Here is an 11,958-nt window from a genome sequence, read left to right as displayed (position 1 = left end):
GAGTGGGGAGCGGTGGTGGAGCGGTGAGCGCGTTTAGAGTGGGGAGCGGTGGTGGAGCGGTGAGCGCGTTTAGAGTGGAGAGCGGTGGTGGAGCGGTGAGCGCGTTTAGAGTGGAGAGCGGTGGTGGAGCGGTGAGCGCGTTTAGAGTGGGGAGCGGTGGTGGAGCGGTGAGCGCGTTTAGAGTGGAGAGCGGTGGTGGAGCGGTGAGCGCGTTTAGAGTGGGGAGCGGTGGTGGAGCGGTGAGCGCGTTTAGAGTGGGGAGCGGTGGTGGAGCGGTGAGCGCGTTTAGAGTGGGGAGCGGTGGTGGAGCGGTGAGCGCGTTTAGAGTGGAGAGCGGTGGTGGAGCGGTGAGCGCGTTTAGAGTGGGGAGCGGTGGTGGAGCGGTGAGCGCGTTTAGAGTGGGGAGCGGTGGTGGAGCGGTGAGCGCGCTGCGCTACGAACCCGGCGACCCAAGTTCGAAACCCGCTAAAGGCCAACACCGGTGACGATTATCTCAAGCGGTTCTGGGCCTCGCCTAGGTCGACTCAGCCTCAAATGAGTACCTGGTGCGGTGTGTAAACATCTCCACTAAGTAGTGACGATTATCTGAATCAGTCCTGGGCTTCCCCTAGGTCAACTCAGCCTCAAATGAGTACCTGGTGCGGGCGTGGTGCTGACCACCCACCCTCTCGTGTTCCTTTCCGGCCTTCATAGGTGCTCGCTAACAGCCCTTGCCCCAGCAGCCTATTAAAAGGCTCTAAGGGGGGAGATCTTTGTCTTTGCGGGGTTATCATTGTACAACGTGTTGTGTAAAATGCAGCAAGTTGGCACAGTAGGGGCTACAGCTGGTGCATCTAACATCTCAGTCAGCCAACCCAAGGCACCGGGGTCTGGCCCGAGACCTCCCCGTCAGCGAGCCTTCGACACTTCACGTGGCATCAGTGCACCTAGCCTGGCACAGCCGCCGTGGTGGCGAATGGCGGTTGTATTGGTGTTGAGCGTGGTGTTTTGTAAAACTTTTGTTCAATACGAGTTGAGACGTCCAGACGCCTTATCGAACATCCACTCACGCGTGCTGTTGCATTCACACGCACAGACCTCCCCGTGTAGCGATTCCGACTGATGCAGTTGGCGAGCGCTTATTGAGGACGACTCGACACACAAATATAGAACAATAATAATAATAACAACCGCCGCTCGTCACTACGTGGCGGTGACAACCAACGCTTGTGCCAGGCTAGATGCACCATGAGGCTGAACGTTTAAACGAATGCACACGTACACACATACACCTACACAAAGATCCTTCGTGTAGCCCTTAACAGACTGTCGGGGCAAGTGCTGTTAGCGAGCACCAATGAAGGCCGGCACAGCGCACGAGGGGGTGGGTGGCCAACAACTTTTTTGTCTCCCCAGTGGCGATGTTTACACATCGCACCAGGTACTCATTTGAGGCTGAGTCGACATAGGGGAAGCCCAGGACTGATTCGGATAATCGTCACTCCCTAGTGGAGATGTTTACACACCGCACCAGGTACTCATTTGAGGCTGAGTTGACCTAGGGGAAGCCCAGGACTGATTCAGATAATCGTCACTCCCTCGTGGCGATGTTTACACACCGCACCAGGTATTCATTTGAGGCTGAGTCGACCTTTGGTGTTTGCCGTGATCTGGAATCGAACTCGTGTCGCCGGGTTCGTAGCGCAACGCACTCATCGCGACACTTCACGTGGCCTCAAGGTGCACATGGCCTGGCACAAGCGTCGTGGTGACGTCACCGCCACTTAGTGGCGAATGGCGGTTGTTGTTGTTGTGGCTGTGTGTGTATGTGGCTGTGTGTGTGTGACTGTGTGTGTGTGGCTGTGTGTGTGTGTGGCTGTGTATGTGACTGTGGCTGTGTGTGTGTGTGGCTGTGTGTGTGGGGGGAGCGGTAGTGTAGCTGCGCTACGATCCTGGCGACTCGAGTTCGATTCCCGCTCACGGACAACACCGGTGACGATTATCTGAACCGGTCATGGGCCCTCCCCTTAGGTCGACTCAGCCTCAAATGAGTACCTGGTGCGATGTGTAAACATCGCCACTGGGGAGACAAAGGTGGCGGGCGTGGTGTTGGCCACCCACCCCCTCGAGTGCCGTGCCGGCCTTCATAGGTGCTCGCTAACAGCACTTGCCCCTACAGTCTGTTAAGGCTATACGGGGGATCTTTGTCTTTGTATGTGTGTGCGGCTGTTGTGTGTGATTGTCTCTCACTGCGTCTGTCTGCTGTGCACAGACACCGCACGCAAAGACAAGCGACAAAGATCCCCCGTATAGCCTAAGCAGACTGTTGGGGCAAGTGCTGTTAGTGAGCACCTATCCAGGCCAGAACGGTACACGAGGGGGTGGGTGGTCAGCACCACGCCCGACCGCCTTTGTCTCCCCAGTGGCGATGTTTACACACCGCACCAGGTACTCATTTGAGGCTTAGTCGACCTAGGGGAGGCCCAGGGCTGGTTGAAATAGTCGCCACCGGTGTTGGCCGTGAGCGGGAATTGAACCCAGTCCGGCGGGTGCGTAGCGCAGCGCGCTAACCGCTACACCACCGCTCCCCACTGACACACGTACACACACACACGTGTGTGGGGGGGGTGTCGGGAATCCGTGGCGTGGATTCCTGTGGGGCTCCCATCTCTCTCGCAGCATCACCGCGGCATTCGCCTCCCGCTCAACAGTCGCCAGGCTCCCTGTGAGAGATCGAGAGAGAGAGAGGAGGGAGAGACGTGGCCAGGAGTAGCCCCCCCCCCACCACAGCCCAGAGGTGTCATACTGGATGTGGAGTTCCGGGTTTACGAAATATTTCCCGGCTCGGAACTGGAGCGGTTGCGTATTTCGTGATCGCGGTTTGCTGTTGAGTTGACGAGTGTAGGGGGGAGGAGGGGAGGGGTGATTGTGTCTGATCAACAATCGCCCCCGTGACACAACACCACGGGATGACACGCAGACGGGAATCACTGCGTTGGATCGCGATGCGAGTGGCGGTGATCGTCCTGGGTAGAGCCACCGCCCAAGTCCTCACAACGTCGTGTCGCTGCTGCGGGTTGCTTGACCATAATTCACCGCGATGGTCAACGCGGGTTGGTGACGTGGGGGGTGGAAGTTTGTGTCTCACTCGCCGCCGACGTCGGCCGTGGAATCGAACTCGGGGCTGCCCGGGTTGATGATGGGGGCCGTCCATAAATGACGTCACGCGATTTTGGACGAATTTTGACCTCCGCCCCCCCCCCCCTAGCAACACGGGGTCACAAAAAGTCAGAACCCCCCCTCAAATATGACGTCACAAAGCTCTGCCTCCCCCCCCCCCAAATAAAACATGCTTCAAATAGCTTTAAACTATTGTCATTGTAGTGCGTATTTAATGTGGCGCTGCACTCTGATGTTGTAGGAGAAAACTTTTATTAAAAAGTCAATTTAATTTAGTAGAACGTGTTGTCTATATTTATTTAAAGTTGCGCATTTTGATGTGACGTCACATTTCTCAACCCCCCCCCTCCTCGTCACATATCGTCACAAATGTATGACCCCCCCCCCCCCAGGTGCGTGACGTCATTTACGGACGGCCCCATAGTGCGGCGTGCTGTTAACCACCGCGCCACCACAACCTCGTTCAGGGCGGGGAGATACAAAGACGGCCGGGGGGAGGGGGGCGGCGTAACGGTCGAGGGGAGGACGCAGAGCGCGTGGAGACGTTGAGCACGTGACGCGGTGACGCGTCACAAAGCGAAGCCGCCATGAGTGGCAGCGACAACAACGTCACCGTGAACCCGTTTAGCGCTTGAGCTTCTTTCGTGTTGTGAGAGTTGCACTTATTGTTGTGCACGTTGAACTGGTGCGCCTTGTGGCGTCATCTGGTCCAACACCATGTGAGACTAGGCTCTAAGGAAAGCTGTCTCGGGTGTGGACCAATCAACTTCAAGGACCATGTGAGACTAGGCTCTAAGGAAAGCTGTCTCGGGTGTGGACCAATCAACTTCAAGGACCATGTGAGACTAGGCTCTAAGAAAAGCTGTCTCGGGTGTTGACCAATCAACTTCAAGGACCATGTGAGACTAGGCTCTAAGGAAAGCTGTCTCGGGTGTGGACCAATCAACTTCAAGGACCATGTGAGACTAGGCTCTAAGGAAAGCTGTCTCGGGTGTGGACCAATCAACTTAAAGGACCATGTGAGACTAGGCTCTAAGGAAAGCTGTCTCGGGTGTGGACCAATCAACTTCAAGGACCATGTGAGACTAGGCTCTAAGGAAAGCTGTCTCGGGTGTGGACCAATCAACTTCAAGGACCATGTGAGACTAGGCTCTAAGGAAAGCTGTCTCGGGTGTGGACCAATCAACTTCAAGGACCATGTGAGACTAGGCTCTAAGGAAAGCTGTCTCGGGTGTGGACCAATCAACTTCAAGGACAGTGCATACATTATCAGAGTTGTGTTTTTTGTTTGCATTCCGACTGCAGGTATTGTGGTATATGCAAACATGACTCCTTGTAAAAAAAAAGGTGTCAGTTTTGTTGCCAGATAGAAGGGTAAAAAACCAATTATCACACGTAGAATTTCTTTTGCAAGCGTACGTAGCCAAGCGTGATAATCCGAGGTGCATGTGCGCCAACACTGCTAGAGGAAATCCCTCCCCCGTGATCAGCCCTGGGGGCCCGATCACGGACTGTTGTTTGGCCATACTTCACCACGCCAGTCAGCGCGCGTGGGGTGAGCGTGGCTCGAGCGGAGGAAAAGACAAAATAGGTCGGACAGGAGACACGAGGACGACGAAAGTGAATGAGGAGTGGGAATAACTGGTTCAGAAAACCACGCGCTGCTGCTGATGTTGGTCAGGAATTGCACTCAATAGTCATGAACACGGCCTTGCATCGGAAACACACAGCGCTCAACTCGCCACACAACTCACCAATACCAGAACTAAACTCACCACACAGATCACCAACACCGGTACTAGACTCACCACACAGCTCACCAACACTAAACTCACCACAGAGCTCACCAACACCGGTACTAAACTCACCACACAGCTCACCAACACTAAACTCACCACAGAGCTCACCAACACCGGTACTAGACTCATCACACAGCTCACCAACACTAAACTCACCACAGAGCTCACCAACACCGGCACTAAACTCACCACACAGCTCACCAACACTAAACTCACCACAGAGCTCACCAACACCGGTACTAGACTCATCACACAGCTCACCAACACTAAACTCACCACAGAGCTCACCAACACCGGCACTAAACTCACCACACAGCTCACCAACACTAAACTCATCACACAGTTCACCAACACTAAACTCACCACAGAGCTCACCAACACCGGTACTAAACTCATCACACAGCTCACCAACACTAAACTCACCACAGAGCTCACCAACACCGGCACTAAACTCATCACACAGCTCACCAACACTAAACTCACCACAGAGCTCACCAACACCGGCACTAAACTCACCACACAGCTCACCAACACTAAACTCACCACAGAGCTCACCAACACCGGTACTAGACTCATCACACAGCTCACCAACACTAAACTCACCACAGAGCTCACCAACACCGGCACTAAACTCACCACACAGCTCACCAACACTAAACTCATCACACAGTTCACCAACACTAAACTCACCACAGAGCTCACCAACACCGGTACTAAACTCATCACACAGCTCACCAACACTAAACTCACCACAGAGCTCACCAACACCGGCACTAAACTCATCACACAGCTCACCAACACTAAACTCACCACAGAGCTCACCAACACCGGCACTAAACTCATCACACAGCTCACCAACACTAAACTCACCACAGAGCTCACCAACACCGGTACTAAACTCACCACACAGCTCACCAACACTAAACTCACCACAGAGCTCACCAACACCGGTACTAAACTCGCCACGCAGCTCACCAGCACTAAACTCACCACAGAGCTCACCAACACCGGTACTAAACTCACCACACAGCTCACCAACACTAAACTCACCACAGAGCTCACCAACACCGGTACTAAACTCGCCACGCAGCTCACCAGCACTAAACTCACCACAGAGCTCACCAACACCGGTACTAAACTCACCACACAGCTCACCAACACTAAACTCACCACAGAGCTCACCAACACCGGTACTAAACTCATCACACAGCTCACCAACACTAAACTCACCACAGAGCTCACCAACACCGGTACTAAACTCATCACACAGCTCACCAACACTAAACTCACCACAGAGCTCACCAACACCGGCACTAAACTCGCCACGCAGCTCACCAGCACAAGAAGTATTTGGTTCACAGTGTGGGAAAACTCGCGCGTAAGCTGCTGGGAGCAGAGCGCGTTGGTAATTGTTGCTAATTCTTCAAAGCATATTGAGGAATCGGGTTCTACCCTTTCTGGCAATATGAGAGGAGGTGTCAAGATGTTAAAGCACCAAACAGATGTCTTTCGCAGGGAATCCTGTCTGCAGTAACCACACGCAGGCATTGTGGTGAACATGGTGAACACAAACACATGCTCTGATAATTCACGATGTAACACGATCATTGTCCCTGGGTAGTAAGTGTTATTGTCTAATTGCTTATGCCTCAAAAGTGTAGAAAATGGCTCCTATTCCCCACAAACTTCGCTTTTGTGACCAGACCTTTACGTGAATGAATGACACAAATGCACACGTTTTCTTATCGAAAATAGGTAAATTTCAAAATATCAATGTCCTGGTCACAAAAGCGAAGTGTGTTGGGAATAAAAGCCATTTTCTGTACTTTTGAGGCATACACAATTAGAAAATAACACTTACTACCCAGGAACCTATTTTTTTAGTGACACTGTGATATAATAATGATGATACATATGCATTGCCTTTGAAACTGATTGATCCACGCCAGATCTTAACATCGATCTCGCCGCCAGAAAGGGTCAAACTTATTTCTTATTTATTTTGATAGCGCCAAAGAAAGGTCCCATAATCTTAAATTGAAGCTTTCGTGACTGCAGGAATCCATACTCTTTGGTTCTTTCGGTAAAGTAATGTGGGTCGAAAACTAACAAATCACGACGATTCGATCGCAACACAAGCAATTGTCATCAGGTAGGACAACCACAGCAACAGAAAACTGCTGTTGTAGGCGAGAGAATCCAAGAGTAGAGGTCCCACATTTAGCCATGTTTGTTTGTTGTAGTACAGAGTTAGACTGATGGCCTTAATCTAAGTTGTCTTGTGGTTGTTGTTGTTGTTGTTTGATTTGCATTCCACTGGGATTTTTGCACACAGCGTTGGTGTACGGTGTTTTTTTCTGCAATATTTTGCTGTCTTTTCTTGGATTTTCTGTTTGCACTTAGTCACATATTCACTTTAAGATGTTTTTTGTTCATGTTTTTGTTTTTTGTTTGTTGCGGTTGCACCCGATTCAAGAGCCGAATGGCTCACAGGGATATACCTAATACATTAACTTGAACTTGAACTTGATTTCGTCATCCCGCAAACCGTCGGCGTGGCTCAGCGCGCCTCGTCCCGCACGCCGGCAACCTCCCAGTGCCGTGAAGACCGCGTGTGGCCACCTGTGAAGGAACGCGCTGCACGACAGAGGTGGCGACGTTTCCGGCAACGGATCCCCGATTCAGAGCACGCCGAAGCTTTAAGGGGCATTGCCCGCACAAGGACCGTTACCCGAAACGTCGCCTACTACATACTTTTCCTTTTTAAGGCCACAACACATCGGCGTTGTTGTTGTTGTCGTTGTTGTCGTCGTCTGTGATTGTGCACCGCTACGTGAGCAGCAGCAGCAGCACCGGCTACGATCTGTGTGACATCTCACTCTCGTTCTCTTCGTATCGGACCGCGCCCTGACACACACACACACACAGTCGGGAGGCCCCGCGGCCCCACGGCGCCACGGCCCCGCGGCCTCCTCGCGCCTCGAGAGGATGGTCGGCCTGCAGGCCCACGGCGATGTGCAGCAGCTCCTTCGTTGGACGGGACGTTGAAGACGACACGAGCCACGGCGGTGGGATTGTGGCCGTGCCACTTGAAACGACACTGGCACACGGAGACTCGAAGCGATACGTAAGCCTATCTCGCAAACTCAACCCTATCAACTGGCCTTTGTCACCGCGAGTTCTGGCCGCTTACCCCTCAGCTTCTGTTCATTCCTCACTTTCCAATGGGATCTACGGATGAAATGCGCCTTACAAATGTAAGTTTTCACTAAAGACCCTTCTTGATTTGAAGCTTTCGTGACTGCAGGAATCCATACTCTTTGGTTCTTTCGGTAAAGTCACGTAGGTAGAAAAAAGAAAATAAGACCAAAAATCATTTCTCACGACGTTTCGATCGCAACACAAGCGGTCGACCTCAGGCGGAAAAAAAATATCCAGCAGTGGAAGTGCTGAACCAGCTGTGTTGCGATCAAAACGTCGTGATTGATTATTTTTTTTCTAGATTTGAAGTTTTCGTGACTGCAGGGATCCATACTCTTTGGTTCTTTCGGTAAAGTCACGTAGGTGAAAAAATAAGAATAAAAAATATATAGAAATAACTAAATAAAATCACGACGTTTCGGAAGCAACACAAGCTTCCGTCATCAGGCGGGACAACCACAGCAATTTTGTTTATTGAGACAACAATTTTGTTTATTGCTGTGGTTGTCCCACCTGACGACGGAAGCTTGTGTTGCTTCCGAAACGTCGTGATTTAATTTAGTTATTTCTATTTTTTATTTTTATTCTTATGCTTTATTTTTTCACCTACGTGACTTTGCCGAAAGAACCAAAGAGTATATTATATATTTTTTTAATTTTCTTTTTTCTACTTACGTGACTTCACCGAAAGAACCAAAGAGTATGGACCCTTCGTTGATTGTGGCCACGCAGCCCACACGAGTGGACGACAGTGAACCACCGTAGCCTGCGCTCCTGCAACGGAGCAAGAGGAACGGCGACACGCAAACTCTCTCTCTCTGTGTCGTCGGCGTGGCAGGAGACCTCCACATTGCCATCGAGCTCCTGGACGTATTGACGAAGAGCGTGGTCCAAGCTGAATTTAAACAGGTACATCTCATTTCGCTCTCTGATAATAATAAAAAAGGCCATTGGCCTGAAACGTCGCCTCCTATGCGCGTGTGGTTCTGTCTGTGTATTCATTTGTGTAGGGGGCGGTGGTGTAGCGGTTAGCGCGCTGTGCTATGAACCCGTGATCCGGGTTCGATTCCCGCTCAGGGCCAACGCCGGTGACGATTATCTGAACCGGTGCAGAGCCTCCCCTAGGTCGACTCAGCCTCAAATGAGTACCTGGTGCGGTGTGTAAACATCGCCACTGGGGAAACAAAGGCGGTCGGGCGTGGTGCTGGCCACCCACCCCCTCGTGTACCGTTCGGGCCTTCATAGGTGCTCGTTAACAGCACTTGCCCCTATAGTCTATTAAGGCTATACGGGGGATCTTTGTTTTCTTTCTATTTATTTACGTGGGGAGCGGTAGCGTAGCGGTTTATCGCGCCGCGCTACGAACCCGAGTTCGATTCCCGCTCACGGCCAACCCCAGTGATGGATCATCTGAACCGGTCCTGGGGCTCCCCTCGGTAACGACTCGGCCTCGGATGGGACCCGGTGCGGTGAGCAGCCAACGCCGCCACTCGCGAGACGAAGGCGGCCCACGAGCAGCACTTTGTCCCTTACAGCCCCGCTCTATAGGCTACGGCGGGAGACCTTGGTGTCGATGCCCGTGGTGGTGGTGGATCATGTGGTGGTGGTGGTAGTGGTGGTGGTGGTGGTGTGGATCTTGTGGTGGTGGTGGTGGTGTGGATCTTGTGGTGGTGGTGTGGATCTTGTGGTGGTGGTGGTGTGGATCTTGTGGTGGTGGTGTGTATCTTGTGGTGGTGGTGTGGATCTTGTGGTGGTGGTGTGGATCTTGTGGTGGTGGTGTGTATCTTGTGGTGGTGGTGTGGATCTTGTGGTGGTGGTGTGTATCTTGTGGTGGTGGTGTGGATCTTGTGGTGGTGGTGGTGTGGATCTTGTGGTGGTGGTGTGGATCTTGTGGTGGTGGTGTGGATCTTGTGGTGGTGGTGTGTATCTTGTGGTGGTGGTGTGGATCATGTGGTGGTGGTAGTGGTGGTGTGGATCTTGTGGTGGTGGTGTGGATCTTGTGGTGGTGGTGTGGATCATGTGGTGGTGGTGGTGGTGGTGTGGATCTTGTGGTGGTCGTAGTGGTGGTGTGGATCTTGTGGTGGTGTTGGAGTGGATCTTGTGGTGGTGGTGTGGATCTTGTGGTGGTGGCGGAGTGGATCTTGTCCCATCTTGTGCATCACCCCGACCGGCGCACACGGTTAATGTAGAAGTTCGGCACCGGCTCTCTCTCTCTGTTGTGTCACTCGTCACCCGCGGCGTGTTCACAAAGAATCACGGAGTTAAAACAATGGTAACGCTAGATTCATCTATACACGCGCGCACACACACACGCGCGCGCGTGTTTATATATAGATGTTTGTAATGAACGGGACACGTACGGGAGGAGACGGAGTGATCTTATCGTGCCGGTGGCTGGGTGGATTGTTACCATCGCGGGGTCGTGAGAGGCGGCGCCTTGGGTGAGGCATTCATCCAGCGGTGGATTGACCATGGCGATGATGATTTTATATTAAGAAGTACTGTACACACGACCATACTGGTAATTGCAGTAACAGGGTTACAATTCCGGGTTAAGCGATCGACTGCCCATCATCTCTCTCAGGTCGATAAATAGTACCAATAAATGTTACCCATAAATAGTAGCGATTTGTGGGAAGTCAACAGTGGGTGTTCCATGGATATGTTCTCTCCGATCGATCAATAGTACCAATAAATAGTACCGATAAATAGTACCGATAAATAGTACCGATAAATAGTACCGATTTGTGGAATGTCAACAGTGGGTGTTCCATGGATAGATTCGCCCAAACCATATGGAATGTGGAATTTCCACCACGCTTAGTTTGAAAGGGAGACTGAGTTTTCGGAGTGTGATAGTGATGGCGACGATGGTGATGACGGTGGTAATGGTGGTGGTGATAGTGGTGGTGATGGTGATAGTGGTGGTGGTGAAGGTCGGTGCTGAGAGTGAACATTGACGGAGAGTGGTACACGACAATCTGTGTGTGTGTGGTGCAGTGCACACTCTACACACGTATACAAGCGTGTGAACACGTGACTACAGGTGTGTACGCGTACACACACACACACGTGTGAGCACTCGATCATACAACAAGGTGTTTCCATGTACACGTGGCCATACACAGGTGCGAGTACACGTGGCACAGCCGTGAGTACACGTGACCGTAGAGGCGTGTATCCGCAGCAGTCGCGCTCACGAACGCGACTACTGTCGCGACCGTTCGCGTCTTCGCGCGCGGGGATCGCGAACAGACGCGCCAAGGACCCCTCCCCCCACTCCCACGTGCTCCAAGGGCCCCCCTCCCTCGTCTAGAACCCCCCCCCTCCTCGCCCATGAGTCCCTTGGGCCCCCCTGTACCCCTCCTCGCTCTCTCCCCTTCCCCTCTGACCCCGAACCTTCGCTGCTGTCGCGATATTTCGTTCAGCGTTCGCGACGTGCCGAACGCTGCGCAGCCGCGTCGCGTTCCGTTCGCGACATCCCCCCCCCACTGCTATCATCCCATCCAACCATGCCTGAGATGGAGCGAGGGGGGGTGGGCGCTACCCCCCCCCCGTACCCCCTCTGCCCCCCACCACCACAGACTTGCCATACTCGTGTTCAATATAGATCTCGTATATTTAGAAAACGGCCGCGGTAAATTACAGAATGATTAGTATTAGTCAGTGGGTACCACTTATTGCACAAAACATCCGGACAGAGAACAGTGGAGCATGCAGAGAGGAGGGGGAAGGGGTTGGGGGGTACGGGCCGGTTTTGGGGGGCTTAGGGGGGCCCGGCATGCAGTGAGGGGGGGGG

Source organism: Lethenteron reissneri, chromosome 32, assembly GCF_015708825.2.
Source record: "Lethenteron reissneri isolate LAM-NWPU_2019-01 chromosome 32, ASM1570882v1, whole genome shotgun sequence".
In the NCBI taxonomy this organism is placed as follows: domain Eukaryota; kingdom Metazoa; phylum Chordata; class Hyperoartia; order Petromyzontiformes; family Petromyzontidae; genus Lethenteron; species Lethenteron reissneri.
The sequence above is the reverse complement of the archived record's forward strand: the minus strand, read 5'-3'. Positions refer to the sequence as shown.